Raw genomic sequence first — 14,102 nt, forward strand, 5'->3', positions numbered from 1 at the left:
CAAATATAGTCCTTTAGTTATAACGGAATTCGTGGTATAGATACCTTGGGAAAATTATAACCTGCCCACCAGAAGGTTAGCAAGAGTTTCAGGAAGGGTTCCTAGGATATGTGTCGTCGTTTTTCCTTTATGTTCTAAGGACTTCGGGACGAAGTCCATTGTTAAGAGGGGGTGTATGTAGTGCCCACTCTAGTTTCCTGACCCTAATATGACATTATCTTAGATACTTTAGTCTATGAGGAACTCAGGTTGAGGATCTAGAAATGTGACTCTATTATTAGTGAATGTGATGGTTATGTATGTTCTCTATTAATATTATGATTACGATATAATTAATGGTTATGTGTACTCTCTATTGATATCATGATGGTGATAGTAGTAAAGGATAGACATGTTTTCTATTGATGTTATAATGATGATAGCTTTGATCTATATGTATGGTTCCATTAAGGTTATGATGATGCTAGCCATGATGGAGGTATCCCCTATGTTAGCTACTTACATCAGTTCTGCTTCACAATGAACAATGATGTGAATGACCAAGTGATGGTAATAATGCTATTATGACCATGACTAACACTGAGAAACCCGGTCACTGATTATTATTGAGTATGGCAGGAAATCACCAGAGGCACTCACACATGACGAGTTGACGACACTTGGTTTGATGAAAATTTATATTATTTTATCTTTGAAATTCTAAGTCGATTTTGAAACCTGCTATATATGTTTATCTATACTCTGATGATATGTTAGTGGTTGCAGGCACAGATTAATTGCTTGGCCGAATGACTCACATATGGGTGATGGGGTTGTACAAGTGGATGGAACTACATGGGAGAGGTGGGACAGTGTCCCTGATCTCACCCACTAGCACTCTCGTCGTGACTTGGGCCGGAAGGGTTGAAACACCTTCGCCTTGAAGATCATGATGCAATGAGGGCAGGTCCCAAAGTTGGGTCGCTCATGAGGATTTTACCGAGGGGCGCGCATCAAGGCGGATTCCTTGATCCCCGACACCATTAGTCTCACTATAGCAAGCAACATAAGAGATGATAGCGGTTTATGACGTTGGACCTATACTTCCCCCTCGTAGTCACTGAATGCTTGAAGGGCAAGTGGCGTGGCACCCTTGGAACTTCAAGCGAAATTCTTGAAGGGCACGACCAACTTGGCACCCTTGGCATCACAAATAAAATGTTAGGCGTGGTCTCGAATGATGCTTCAGACATCAGGTCTTCTTGCTGCTCTGAATCCTTCATATGATTCAGTTCCTTATTTTCCCTCTATCTCTTCATTACTTTCAGAAATCAATGGACCATGTTTTGGTTCACATACCAAAACTTCCTTCATATACTCATTTAATCTGAGTAACTCTTCCTTTAATTGAGCATTCACTCTATGCTCCCACTTCACTTGTAATTTATGTCATTGGACTTTCCTTTTCATAATCCAACCATGCCTTTGGTCTTCATTCTCTTTCTCTTGTAGCCATCCCTGTAGTATCTCCAAATGTACTCTCATCACTGAAAGATTTCTCTCTCGCTCCTCATTACTCATCTTACCTATATGGAATTCTCTAGAACCTCTTCTATGACCCTCATTGGCCATCTTTCCTCATGAGCTCATCCATGCTCGATTGGTGATCTGCAACATAGCCTTTTCTTGTAGCATTATTTTCTTGCTACTAAATACCCTATCAAGTTTATTCTATGATCTTGATCTCTTCCTAGGTATTCTCTCTCTTGGTTCACTCTCTTGAACCTTTTAGAGCCTCACTGCTCCTCTGGCTACTGCACTCAGTCACCTTTCTCCTTTCTTCCAACCTCTAGTTGGATAGGTTCGTTACCATCATCATCAAAAACTCTACTTGTTCTTCACTACAATTATCAAAAAACTTAATAGTATTTTTCAATCAATAATTCATCATTAATTAACTGAAATCATGAAGACCATACCTCATTGTCCAATTTTCTGAACACATGTTGTTGTTGCAGTTTTTCACTATCCCTTCATAAACAATTTTCTCAATTTGTCCTTTCAATAATCTGATCTACTTTCTCCCAAAGTAGATTTTTTCTTCTATCTTTTTACTGTTCTTTCAAAAATCAATTTATCAATCACCAATTTCAAAATCAAAAATGAAAATCATTTTTTTTTACCTCAATCATATTCAAATCTAATTCTTCTCTTCACTTCTGCTGCGCCACTCTAGTTTCTTGAAAATTCTTCCCATTCTATCCTTTTCAAAGAAAACTCTTCAAAATCTATTCTTTGTTCACAAAATTAATTATGAAATAAAATAATTCCATAAGTTCTGAATTATTTTCAAAAGACAAAGCCACTCTGATTTCTCTTCTGTAGAGCATACCCACTCTAATTTTCTCGCAAAAGAGCCTTTTCCAACTCTGATACCACTTTGACGCAGGCAAAACCGTCTAAAGGCAATTTCTTTGATTTTCACAATAACCTTACGTGGCCTGTGGGTTATTGCCACCTATACAAATTGGAAGTGTTTACGTTGGTGGGTTTTAAACAAAAACCCGACCAATCACCAAACAGCGCTTAACACATAATCCACCAACGAACGTTGGTCCCACTCCGAACACACAAGGCCGGATTTCAAATAAAATAAACTCGCATCCATAAACTTCTCAGGTCCACTCTTTCTCAAGCTTTATCGGCTTCAATCTCTGCTATTGATCTTCTACCCAATCCGACAGTTGATGTTACACCCGATCAACCAACCTAATCAGCAATCCTCCACTGTTTGATCAAGGCACACTTGATCCAACGGTCAGCAGCGATGTCGCACAGACCACTTGCACGGTGTTTAACCGCCCTTACGGAGCCGATAAGGATTATAAACCTTAATCTATAAAAGTTCAGGTATGTTCTGAGATTATCGTCCGATTACTTTATGACCCGATATCCATTGGATATACGAGGTCATCAGATCTACGAGGTGCGGGTCTTCAACCAGCACACGGATTAAACGCAGATTAACCTCCGCAGTTGACTGTGACGTCAGCGTTTGAAAATGAGATCGACGGCTAGGATTTATTGCGGGCCTTCAGCCACGATCAAGACCTTCATACACTCCTAATCCCCGCAGTCTATTCCTCCGCCATTAATATCCTGTGCCTTTCTGCTCTTGACACTGTGACTTTGACAGCATTCTTCTCCAAGCACATTTCCTGTGACATCAATTCAACATTCAATTTCCCTCCTCTGACCCTGTTCTAACCCAGCTACGATACTAAGGATCCCAACACGCAATTCTGGATACCTTCTAATATTGTTTTGTATTCCTTCAACTTACAACTCCAATCCAATCCTCAGTTACGCATTTCACCTTAGCTTGTTTCACTTTGGCTCCAATTCCTCAGGAACCAGACTTCCATGATAAATCTTCATGCCGGTTTATAACATTCCAACTCCACACACACAGATCTTCCCATATGTTGTTCTTGCAGATTATAACACAATTTTTGCTTTCCTTTGGCACTCAGATTAAATTCAACGTGGATTGTTGAATGTTACTCCACTCCACCTTGCAATCAGACTTCATCTTCGGGTTTGCTACATAGAGCTTTTAATTCTGATGATCCACACAACATCGTGCTCTTTCCCTCTTATTGATACCATATACAGGTCTAGCGTAAGGTCAATGCTACCCTTTGACTTCTTTATCAGTGTATCTACACCCTCTATAATCATGCGATTATCTCCAACAGTACTGGAACGTTTCACCGTGATCATAATTTGATCTCCACTTGGCCATATCTTCTCTTCTTATCTGTGCTTAGGTCCTCTGTCAATTCTCCTCGAATTCATAAAGGAATTCTTCTCGGCCTTTCTGTCTTTGGTTCCCTTTTTCTGCGTGACTCTTCTCTTGAGTTATTCTTCCACGTGCTTCTTTAAAACTACTACTTCTAAGCTTTGCGCTGATTTCTTTAATCGGATTCATACAGTCCGACCACTATCCTCCTCTGTATTCCTTCTCTGCACTCGTTCTCTGCTCAAAATTCTCATGCATATATATATTAAACAGAGTTCTCCACTACACACATAATTTATCAATTAATTTATTAATACACACTATATAACTCAGAAAACAAATCTCTGTATTCAAAAACAAAGGTATATACAAAAGAGTCTTTCTCTCGCTAGCCTGATTTACATTTAGTTGGCCTTTCTCGTTTCAATGCCCGTAGGCTCACAATCAAACCTCTAACTCACAACCTCTAGCTACTAACTTGACTTTACTAATTCATTCTTTGCCTTTTTGGCTTACATTTATACAAAAGGATTCTACAACCAATTCCTGGGTTAGATCCATATCCTTCTCAACAAAATCCTAAAATCTCTTCCTTATCTTTAAGGATCCTCTCTAATCCACAAAATCATGAGCTAACTCCTAATCTAAGATTTACAATTAATTCTCAAATCTCTCAACTATCCTGATTCTCTCATGCTCCCCTACATTCGAAAACATTTACAAATATATTCACAATATTTAATTAACTCCTATTCTAAATGTGTCACCTAAATCACTCAAAATATCTAAAATTACATGAATTAAATACTTAGGAAAACCACTCATTTGAAAACACAAGACCACCTAGATTCTACCAAATGTACACATTTTCGGAACCATGATGCTCCTGCATCATGGTGTCTTCATGGTTAGTTCAAGAATCTAGGACAAGACATATTCTTAGTGGCTTGACATCATAATGTCATCATTAATAGCTTGACATCTTCATTAATGGCATCTTTATCAAACAAGAGCGAGTTGTCATCATGAGCAAGGACATCATCATAATATGCATCACAAGAATATTTTACATCCCAATAATGCCATATTGACATCAATGACAACCTTGATTAACAATCTCCCCCTTTGTCATTGATGGCAATATTCTTTCCCCCTTTGTCATCAATGGAAAACGGGGTGCCCAAGTATTCACCCTATTAAGATACTTCTCTTCATCATATTTTCTTCATCAATAATAGTTATTCATAGTATGTTTCTCCCCCTGTTATGGTGCTCTTCCTTTTGGAAATGTGGTCCATGATAGATGTGATTACATTTCTTCATGTGATGAACCAACTCTCCCTGCCTCTATAAACTCCTTTAGCTCAATAAAGATTGCTTTCTTTGTGATCAAATGGAAGAAATATTCAACAATAGTCCATCGGATGAGTAAGGGATCATGTTCTTCAATGGAGTTTCTCTCGAGATATGATCTATCAAAGGATGATTTTCCATCAGTGACTCATCAAGGATTTCATAGGGCCCTTTCACAGATAGCTTATGCAACAATGATCCCAAGCTCCCCCTAATTGTATGGTATCCTTTTTGGCAGAGTCTCATCATCAAACACTTCAAATATCACATTGTCAAGGATATCATCATCAAATCAACAACATGTGTTGTTGGCTAGAGTGTCCAAGAAACTTTCGGATCCAATTTGTTTCTTTCTCCATATTTGTGTAACTTTCTTTTCTGGCTTGGTTGTCATGGTTCTAGCTTGTGTAAGGACCCAAGTCAAGTTACAATCACGTGCCATATGTCCAATGTTATGGAAATTGAAGCACTCCATCTTGTTTATGAATGAGTAACCATGACTTCTTGAAAAAATTCTTCTAGGAGATTGACGGGGACCATTATATTTGTCTTTGTGATATGCCCTACAATCTTTTGCCATGTGCCCAAAGTTTGTACAAGAATAGCAATAACCAAAAAATATAATTTGGTACCTAAAGGATGGATATTGCCTTGAAGTATTTCCAAAATGATTTTGTCTTGGGATCATTTGATGATATCCATTTCCTCTTGCATTCTTGACACCATCTACCAGTCTTCTTGGAGTAGGATTTCTTCCAATGTTAACTTGACTCTTTTCCTTGCCTTTGCTGGCACTAGGACCATCAAAATTTCTTCCAATATTTTCCACATCCTTGTTATTTTAAGCATTAGGGTTTACATCATCCTTGCTTGAGGTTTCACCTCCATAGCCAAGGCCTGATCTATCAAGAGGAGATCTTTGATGACTTAGGATGCCATCTAGGGTTTGAGAATGTTATGAAACCAGCTCAAGAAAAGATAGAAAAGATAGATCAACGCCTTAGAATTCAGCCTCTTCGAGGGGGCAACCTCCTTTACATTACATAAATGAACAATTCTTGGATGATACAAATGACACAACCTCCTTTCTATATATAGGAGTCTAAGGAGCCACAATATAATCCAGCCGACCTAACAATAATAATATAAAGCCACAAAAATAACAATAGAGGGATTCTAAGGGGCACAGAAATAACAATATGGGGGTAATAGGGGCACAACGATATAAATAAGGGGTATAACTACAATAGTAATGGGGTAATCACTAGTATTATAGGGACCCAACATGCCCCTCTCCTTCAAAAATGTGTTGTCCTCAACGCTTGAGTAGTTCTGGATACTTCTGCATAAAATTCTCATCCTCCCATGTGGAATCTTCAGCGGATAAGTTCTTCCACTTGATAAGATACTCTGAAATTGATCGATTTCATAGCTGTCGAGTTCTTGTTTCTGTGACTGCTTCCGGTTCCAATATAATTTTTCCTTCCTCATCAAGTTCTGGCAATATTGTTTGAATTGGGAGCTTGTCACCTATAACCTTCTTTAAACATGAAACATGGAAGACTGGGTGCAATCGAGAAGCTGCAGGAAGCTCCAATTTGTATGCCATAGTACCAATCTTTTGCAACACCTTGTATGGACCATAATACTTTGGTGATAATTTATTATCCTTCTTAGCTTGCTTTAGGGACATTTGCTTATATGGTTGTAGCCGTAGGAATACCCAATCACCTACATCAAAACTTCTTTCACTGCGATGTTGATCTGCCTGTTGTTTCATTCTATTTTGTGCCAACACGAGGTTATCCTTTAAGAGTTGGAGGACTTGTTGTTGATGTTCGATGTGATGTTCCACTACCTGAACCTTAGAATTTTCTCTTAAATATGATGTGATGGATGGTGGTTGATACCCATAAAGTGCCATAAATGGGGTCATTTTTGTTGCTGTATGGAAGGAAGTGTTATACCACCATTCAGCCAAAGGCAACCATTTGACCCATTGTGTCTGTTTATCAGATACAAAGCAACGAAGATATCCTTCCAAACATTTGTTTACTATCTCAGTTTGCCCATCAGATTGAGGATGATAAGATGAGCTATGAGCTAACTGAGTACCAAGACAAGAAAATAATTCTGTCCAAAAATTTCCAGTGAAAATGGGATCTCTGTCACTTACAATAATCTTTGGGTTTCCATGTAGCTTTTGAACTGTTTCCATAAATGCAGTAGAAACTGTACTGGCTTTAAATGGATGTGATAATGCACAAAAGTGTGCATACTTGGTAAGTCTGTCAACTACCACCATGATGACACTCTTTCCCTCAGACTTGGGTAAACCTGTGATAAAATCCATTGAAACCTCCTCCCAACGTTGGCTTGGAATGGATAAAGGTTGTAATAGACCCGGTGTCTTAATTGTTTCAACTTTATTTTGCTGGCAAACCAAACATTCCGCCACAAACTTTTGAATATCTGATTTAAGGCCATCCCAAAAAAATTCCTTCTTAACCCTGTGGTAAGTTTTTAAAAATCTTGAGTGCCCTCCTAAGGGAGAAGTGTGCAATTCCATAAGAATCTTTTGTTTTAGCTGGGAATTCTTACAGAGGTATAAGCGATCTTTGTACCATAACGAATCATTTTGCCAGCTAAATGTATCAGAAGTACTGGAATCTTGTTGTAGCTTTCGAATAAGTGCCCACACTTCTTCGTCATTCTTCCATTCCTCCCTTGCTTCTTTTATCCAATCTGGTTGGATAATAGAAATGGCACACAACAATGCTTCCACATCCTCATCCTTTCTTGAGAGTGCATCTGCCACCACATTTTGCTTCCCTTTTTTGTAGATGATTTCAAAGTCATAACCCAACATCTTTGTGACCCACTTTTGTTGCTCTTCAGAGGATAATCTTTGTTCTAAAAAGTATTTAAGGCTATCATGATCCGTTTTTACCTTGAAGTGTCTTCCCATTAGGTAGGGTCGCCATTTCTTAAGTGCATGGAGTATTGCCAACATTTCCTTCTCATAAATAGCTTTGCTTAAAAACTTTCCCTTGATTGGACGACTTTCAAAAGCAATGGGTCTTTCATCTTGCATTAGAACAGCACCAATTCCATTTCCTGAAGCATCACATTCCACAATAAAGGTTTTTGTGAAGTCCGGTGTAGCTAAGACCGGTGCTTGGCACATTGCCTCTTTAAGATGTTCAAAGGCCTTTGTTGCTTCCGAAGTCCATGAAAATGAATCTTTCTTCAATAATGTTGTTAGAGGTGCTGCTATTCTCCCATAATTCTTAACAAACTTGCGATAATACCCTGTCAACCCAAGAAATCCTCGCAGATGCTTTATGGATGTGGGGATTTTCCATTCCTTAATGGCTTTAATTTTGCTAGGGTCTACCTTAACTCCTTCATGAGATACAATATGACCCAAATATTCCACCTCCTGGACTCCAAAGAAACATTTGGATCTTTTTGCATATAATTGTTTCTCCTCCAATAGTTGTAGCACCCTGTCAACATGTTCAACATGATCCTTCCAAGACTTGTTGTAGATTAGTATATCATCAAAAAATACTAACACAAATTTTCTAAGGAATGGTTTGAAAATTGAATTCATCAAACCTTGAAATGTTGAAGGTGCATTGGTAAGGCCAAAAGGCATGACCAAAAATTCATAATGACCCTCATGAGTTCTAAATGTCGTTTTTGGAATGTCTTCAATCTTCATTCTGATTTGATGATATCCCGAACGAAGATCCAACTTGGTGAAGTAAATTGATCCATGCAATTCATCCAGTAATTCATCAATAACAGGAATGGGGAACTTATCTTTAATAGTGAGCTTGTTGAGCTCCCTATAATCTGGACACATGCGCCATGATCCATCCTTCTTGTGCACCAATACTACTGGAGCTGAGAAAGAACTTTGACTCGGTTGAATTATACCAGCCTCTAGCATTTCTGCAACCATACGTTCAATTTCACTTTTTTGGACATAGGGATATCTGTACGGCCTGATGTTTGGAGGAACACTTCCTGGAATAGCATGATCATGATCACGCATAGGTGGGAGACCCTTGGGAGTCTCAAATACCTTGGAATGATTGTCCAAGACTTTTTGGAGATCTGGAGAAATAGATGATTCCAATGTGGAAACATCTAGCGAGCATAATTGTGCAATTACACCTCTTTGCTCCTTTTTAGAAGCTTTGTCATACCATGAGAGCTGATTATCTTTCCTGGTTTCCCTGCAATACCCCTTAATTCAACTTCCTTTCCTTCCGAAGAAAATTTGATGAAAAGTTCTTGAAAATTAAAAGCTATTGTACCCAAGGATTGTAGCCATTGGACTCCTAGTACAACATCCGCACCTCCCATTGGAATGGAAAGCATTGGGCTAGTCAATACATATTCTCCCATGGATAGCTTGATATTATGGCACTTTCCAGAGCAATTTATTGTTCCTCCATTTGCAATCATCACTTGACACTCTGGTGCTGGATATAGGAAGCAATTCAATTCTTTTGCTACCCTACAATGAATAAAATTGTGGGTGCTTCCTGAATCAATCAACACTATTACCTTTTTCTTCTTGATTTGTCCTTCTATCTTGATGGTTTGAGGAGTGGTAATTCCCACCAATGCATTACAAGATATGGTCAGATTTATTTGTTCTTCATCTAGGCTTTGTTCCTGGAATATATCCTCTTCTTTTGACCTTTCTTGCTCCTTTTCTTCTTCCTCTTCACAATCTATGTAGAATAATTTCTTCTCAGCACACTTATGACCTTTTGTGTATTTGCTATCACAATTGTAACAAAGCCCTTTTGCTCTTTTTTCTTCCAATTGTTGTGGTGTCAACCTTGTAGGTTGTGGAGGACTATGGGCAACAACACTTCCATCTTTATAGTTGTGAATGGTATGCTTCCTAGTTGCCATAATTTTGCTTTCCATTTTTCTTGCTAACCTGAATGCCTTCTCTAATGAATCAGGTTCCCAAAGGCGCACATCATGTTGGATATTATCCTTTAAAGACCCTATGAACACATCAATCCTATGCTCCTCTGGAATATCTTTTACCCTTATGTTCAATTTTTGGAACTCCTCAATGTGCTCCATTATTGAACCCTTTTGTTTGAGACTTATCAATTGGCTAAAAAAAATGTTGCTTTTTGTATCCTCATAATGTGCTATCAATTCTTCCGTAAAAATTGCCCAAGTGATAAATTGTTTACGAGAACAAAGCCATTGATACCATACAAACTGATTTGGTTCCAAATATAAAGTTGCCATACGTACCTTTTGTGTGTTTTGCACATTATTGAGATCGAAGAATTGCTCCATCTGTAATATCCATGTGGCGGGATCCTTGCCATCAAACTTCCTCATATCGATTTTTGGAACATGGTGAGTCTTCGATCCAACATTAGAGTCTATGGAATCATGATTAACATTTCTTTTGTTCTCATCATGAGTTTCCTTTACTACCTTTTCACCATTAGTGACCCTTTCTTGTAGCAAGTTCTTCAATTCTTCCATGTCTGTCTTCAAATCTATCTTCAAATTTACCATCGAATCCTCCATCTTAGCTTCCATGCCCTTTATCTTAGATTCCACGCCATTTATCTTAGATTCCACGCCACTTATCTTAGCTTCTGTTAGCTTTTGTGAGTGTGACATTTGTTGCACTTGTTCTTGTAATTTTGATATATCATGTAGCATTTCTTCCTCTTCTTCATGAGTCATGCTAGAGCTTTCAGGTTCCTTACTAGGTGTTTGCATTTTCTTTCCTCGGGGCATCAGTTACCGATAATAATGCTTTACTATGCCCTTTGAATTCCGGTAAACCAAGCTTAGATAAAAAATTAAAAAAAACTACACACCTTTTTTTCACTTTATAGAAGCCTGATATTGAATCTGATGTATCTCTGTAATTTCGGATCATCCAGTTCTGAAATTGCTACGTGTAGTAGCCTTCTGCGTCCTCTTTCCAATGCCACAAGTCTGAGCCAAATTGGATTCTCCAAGTAAGAGTTATGTGAAATCTCCCACAGTGACTTGCTTTTAGACTGGTTCAGTAGAGCGAACTTGTACGACGTGCCACGAGTCACTGTTTCAACCTTTGAATCTGAAACACACATACAAGAAACTACAGTCCGTCCTCTTTCTGTACCTTTTTACGAAATTTCAATCCGATCCTCAGAGAGAGAGTTATGACGATTTTCCCCAGGTCACCTGTTTTGAATGTAATTCAGGTGTCTGCAAAAAGGCCAACTTCCTCAGATCATATCTCTGAAATATCGCGCGAAAAGCTCTGAAATTCGGACCCAAGGTTCAGCGCCAATTATTCTCAAATGGGTTTGTTTTGCGACTTCTGAAACGTCACAGAAAAAAAAGTTATAGCGAAAATGCCACGATGACCTGTTTGGAGCAGCGAAACCCTAGAATCCAAAGCTCTGATACCAAATGTTATGAAACCAGCTCAAGAAAAGATAGAAAAGATGGATCAACACCTTAGAATTCAGCCTCTTCGAGGGGGCAACCTCCTTTACATTACATAAATGAACAATTCTTGGATGATACAAATGACACAACCTCCTTTCTATATATAGGAGTCTAAGGAGCCACAATATAATCCAGCCGACCTAACAATAATAATATAGAGCCACAAAAATAACAATAGAGGGATTCTAAGGGGCACATAAATAACAATATGGGGGTAATAGGGGCACAACAATATAAATAAGGGGTATAACTACAATAGTAATGGGGTAATCACTAGTATTATAGGGACCCAACAGAGAACTCTTCAAGTTCTTATTCAGCAAGTCAACTTCCTTTTTAAGAAAGGAAATTTCTTCTTTCATTTTCTTGCATTCTTCATCCTTTTTTGATAGAATGATCTCCATTTCTTCCTTCATATTAGTTGCTTCATATGATTAGGCCTTAAGTGAAGAGATTTCTGATCTTAATTTGCCGATGTCGTCATCCTTTTCTTCTAGTTGGCATGTCATGGTGTTTCTCTCCTTTTCTGCTTCATCAACTTGTCCTTCTATGAGTGACAAAGCTTCCATCACCTTCTCAGCTCCTTGTGCTTGTTTCCTTGCTTCTCTAGTTGAGATCTAAGGTAGGAAACTTCTTCTTTGTATTGACCAATTTCTGCTTCATGTTTGTTCAATCTCGAGTCTTTTTTAAAGGTGGCTTAACAGAGTGTTTTCCTTTTTCTTTGCTTTATTCAATTAATTTTTCATGGATATGACTTCTTCATGACGCTTTCTCTTGTTTTGATGAAATTACTCCTTAAGCTTGGTGAGCTCCTCATCTCTTTCTTGTACTTTAAGTTTGAATAGATCAACTTCCTTCCTTCTCTTGTCAAGGTCATGGTCACCATCTTGTGCTTTCTTCTTGAGCTTCTAATTTTCCTTTTTCAAATTGTTAATCTCTTCCATGGAAGCTATAAGTTTAGTCAAGAGATCTTCTTCTTCACTTTCTTCTTCTTCTAGGTCTTCTATGGCCTCGATGTAATCACTCTTATTTTCAGCTTCCTTGATGGGTTCTAGATTTCCTTCTTGCTTTCCATCATCTTTTTGACTAGATGTCATGGTCAAAGTTCCTTTTAAGTGAAGGTCATGAAGTTTGTCTCGTATATCTTTTGCTGACAAACATTTCTCCAAATTGGCCTTTATAGAATCTAGTAGCCCATTCAAAATTGCCTTCATCGCTCTTGCATTGTACTCCTTGTTTTCTTCGTTCATCATGCTATTAGTGATCACTGATTCTCGTACTTCAACGCCTTGATCCATTAAGAAAATTCTCATTCTTATCTTCCATACATCAAAATTTCCATTGAACAATGGAACTTTCCCAATTTGATTGTCTTTAGTTTTCACAGTTGAGGAGGAGACATCTTTAGAAAAATTGGAGTCTCTCTTCCTTGGCTTCGCCATTTGTGTTCTAAAAATCAACCTTCAAGTTGTTAGGCTTTGAGTGAAGGTACTAGCTCTGATACCAATTGTTGAAAATACTGAGAGGGGGCGTGAATCAGTCTTTCTTTTCAATTGTTATTTTTACCAGTTAGATCGCTTATATTTAGAACACAAAACGAACAATAATTGAGTAAATCCTTTTATTAATTTCTTCTTTAAAATAGATCAAGTACAATATATGTGTAGGGATCTAACCCTAGATGAAGACAACAATCTTCAATCTCCCAGGGTCCAACCTATATTATGGCAAGCACTAACTTTGACTTTCTGAGGCTCCAACCTTGTCAATTTGAGGCACCAACCTCTAGGGCTCCAACCATATCTCTGGTATAGGCTTCGACCTGGTTTCTTGAGGACTCTTATCCTCTAGGTCTCTAACCCTATCTTCCAAGGCACCAACCTTGTCTCTATGAGGCTTCAACCTCTTGGGCTCCAACCCTTAGCTTTACTTTGTCAAGATGTGTTTGGTTATTCTTCACGGCTCACAATGTCTTCTTCAACGAGCCCTGTCAATCTTCAGCTATGCCTTCACTCATTCTCCACGTCACTTCATCAATGACAACCTTGTTCTTCACATGAAGGTGTCTCCATTGTTCTTCATGGTACCCAAAACAAGGATCTTCAAGTTACCTCATGATGGCTAATGCATCATGGTCTTCAACATTATCTTCAAGACCTTCAAGGCATCTTGAATAGTGTCTCCAAGGTGATGTCTTCAATCTGGAACCTTCTTCAAGGTCACTCCACAAGGACTTCAATCAAAGTCTCCAAGAATGTCTTCAAGCTAACCTTTAAAAAGGTGTTTGAGTTCCTTCAATAAGATTCTTCATTGTTCAAAATGTTCTTAACTTGTTCACTGTCCAAAGCTTCACTTGTCCAGAATCCCAATGCCTCTCCACTACTCACTGCCTTAATGCTTCACTTCACAAAAGATTGTCAAGTCTTTCAGGGCTCCTGCAAGCTTGATGCTTTATCTGAGCTCT

Source organism: Pinus tabuliformis, chromosome J, assembly GCF_031772625.1.
Source record: "Pinus tabuliformis cultivar Carrire ecotype Pingquan chromosome J, CPIR1, whole genome shotgun sequence".
In the NCBI taxonomy this organism is placed as follows: Eukaryota; Viridiplantae; Streptophyta; class Pinopsida; order Pinales; family Pinaceae; genus Pinus; species Pinus tabuliformis.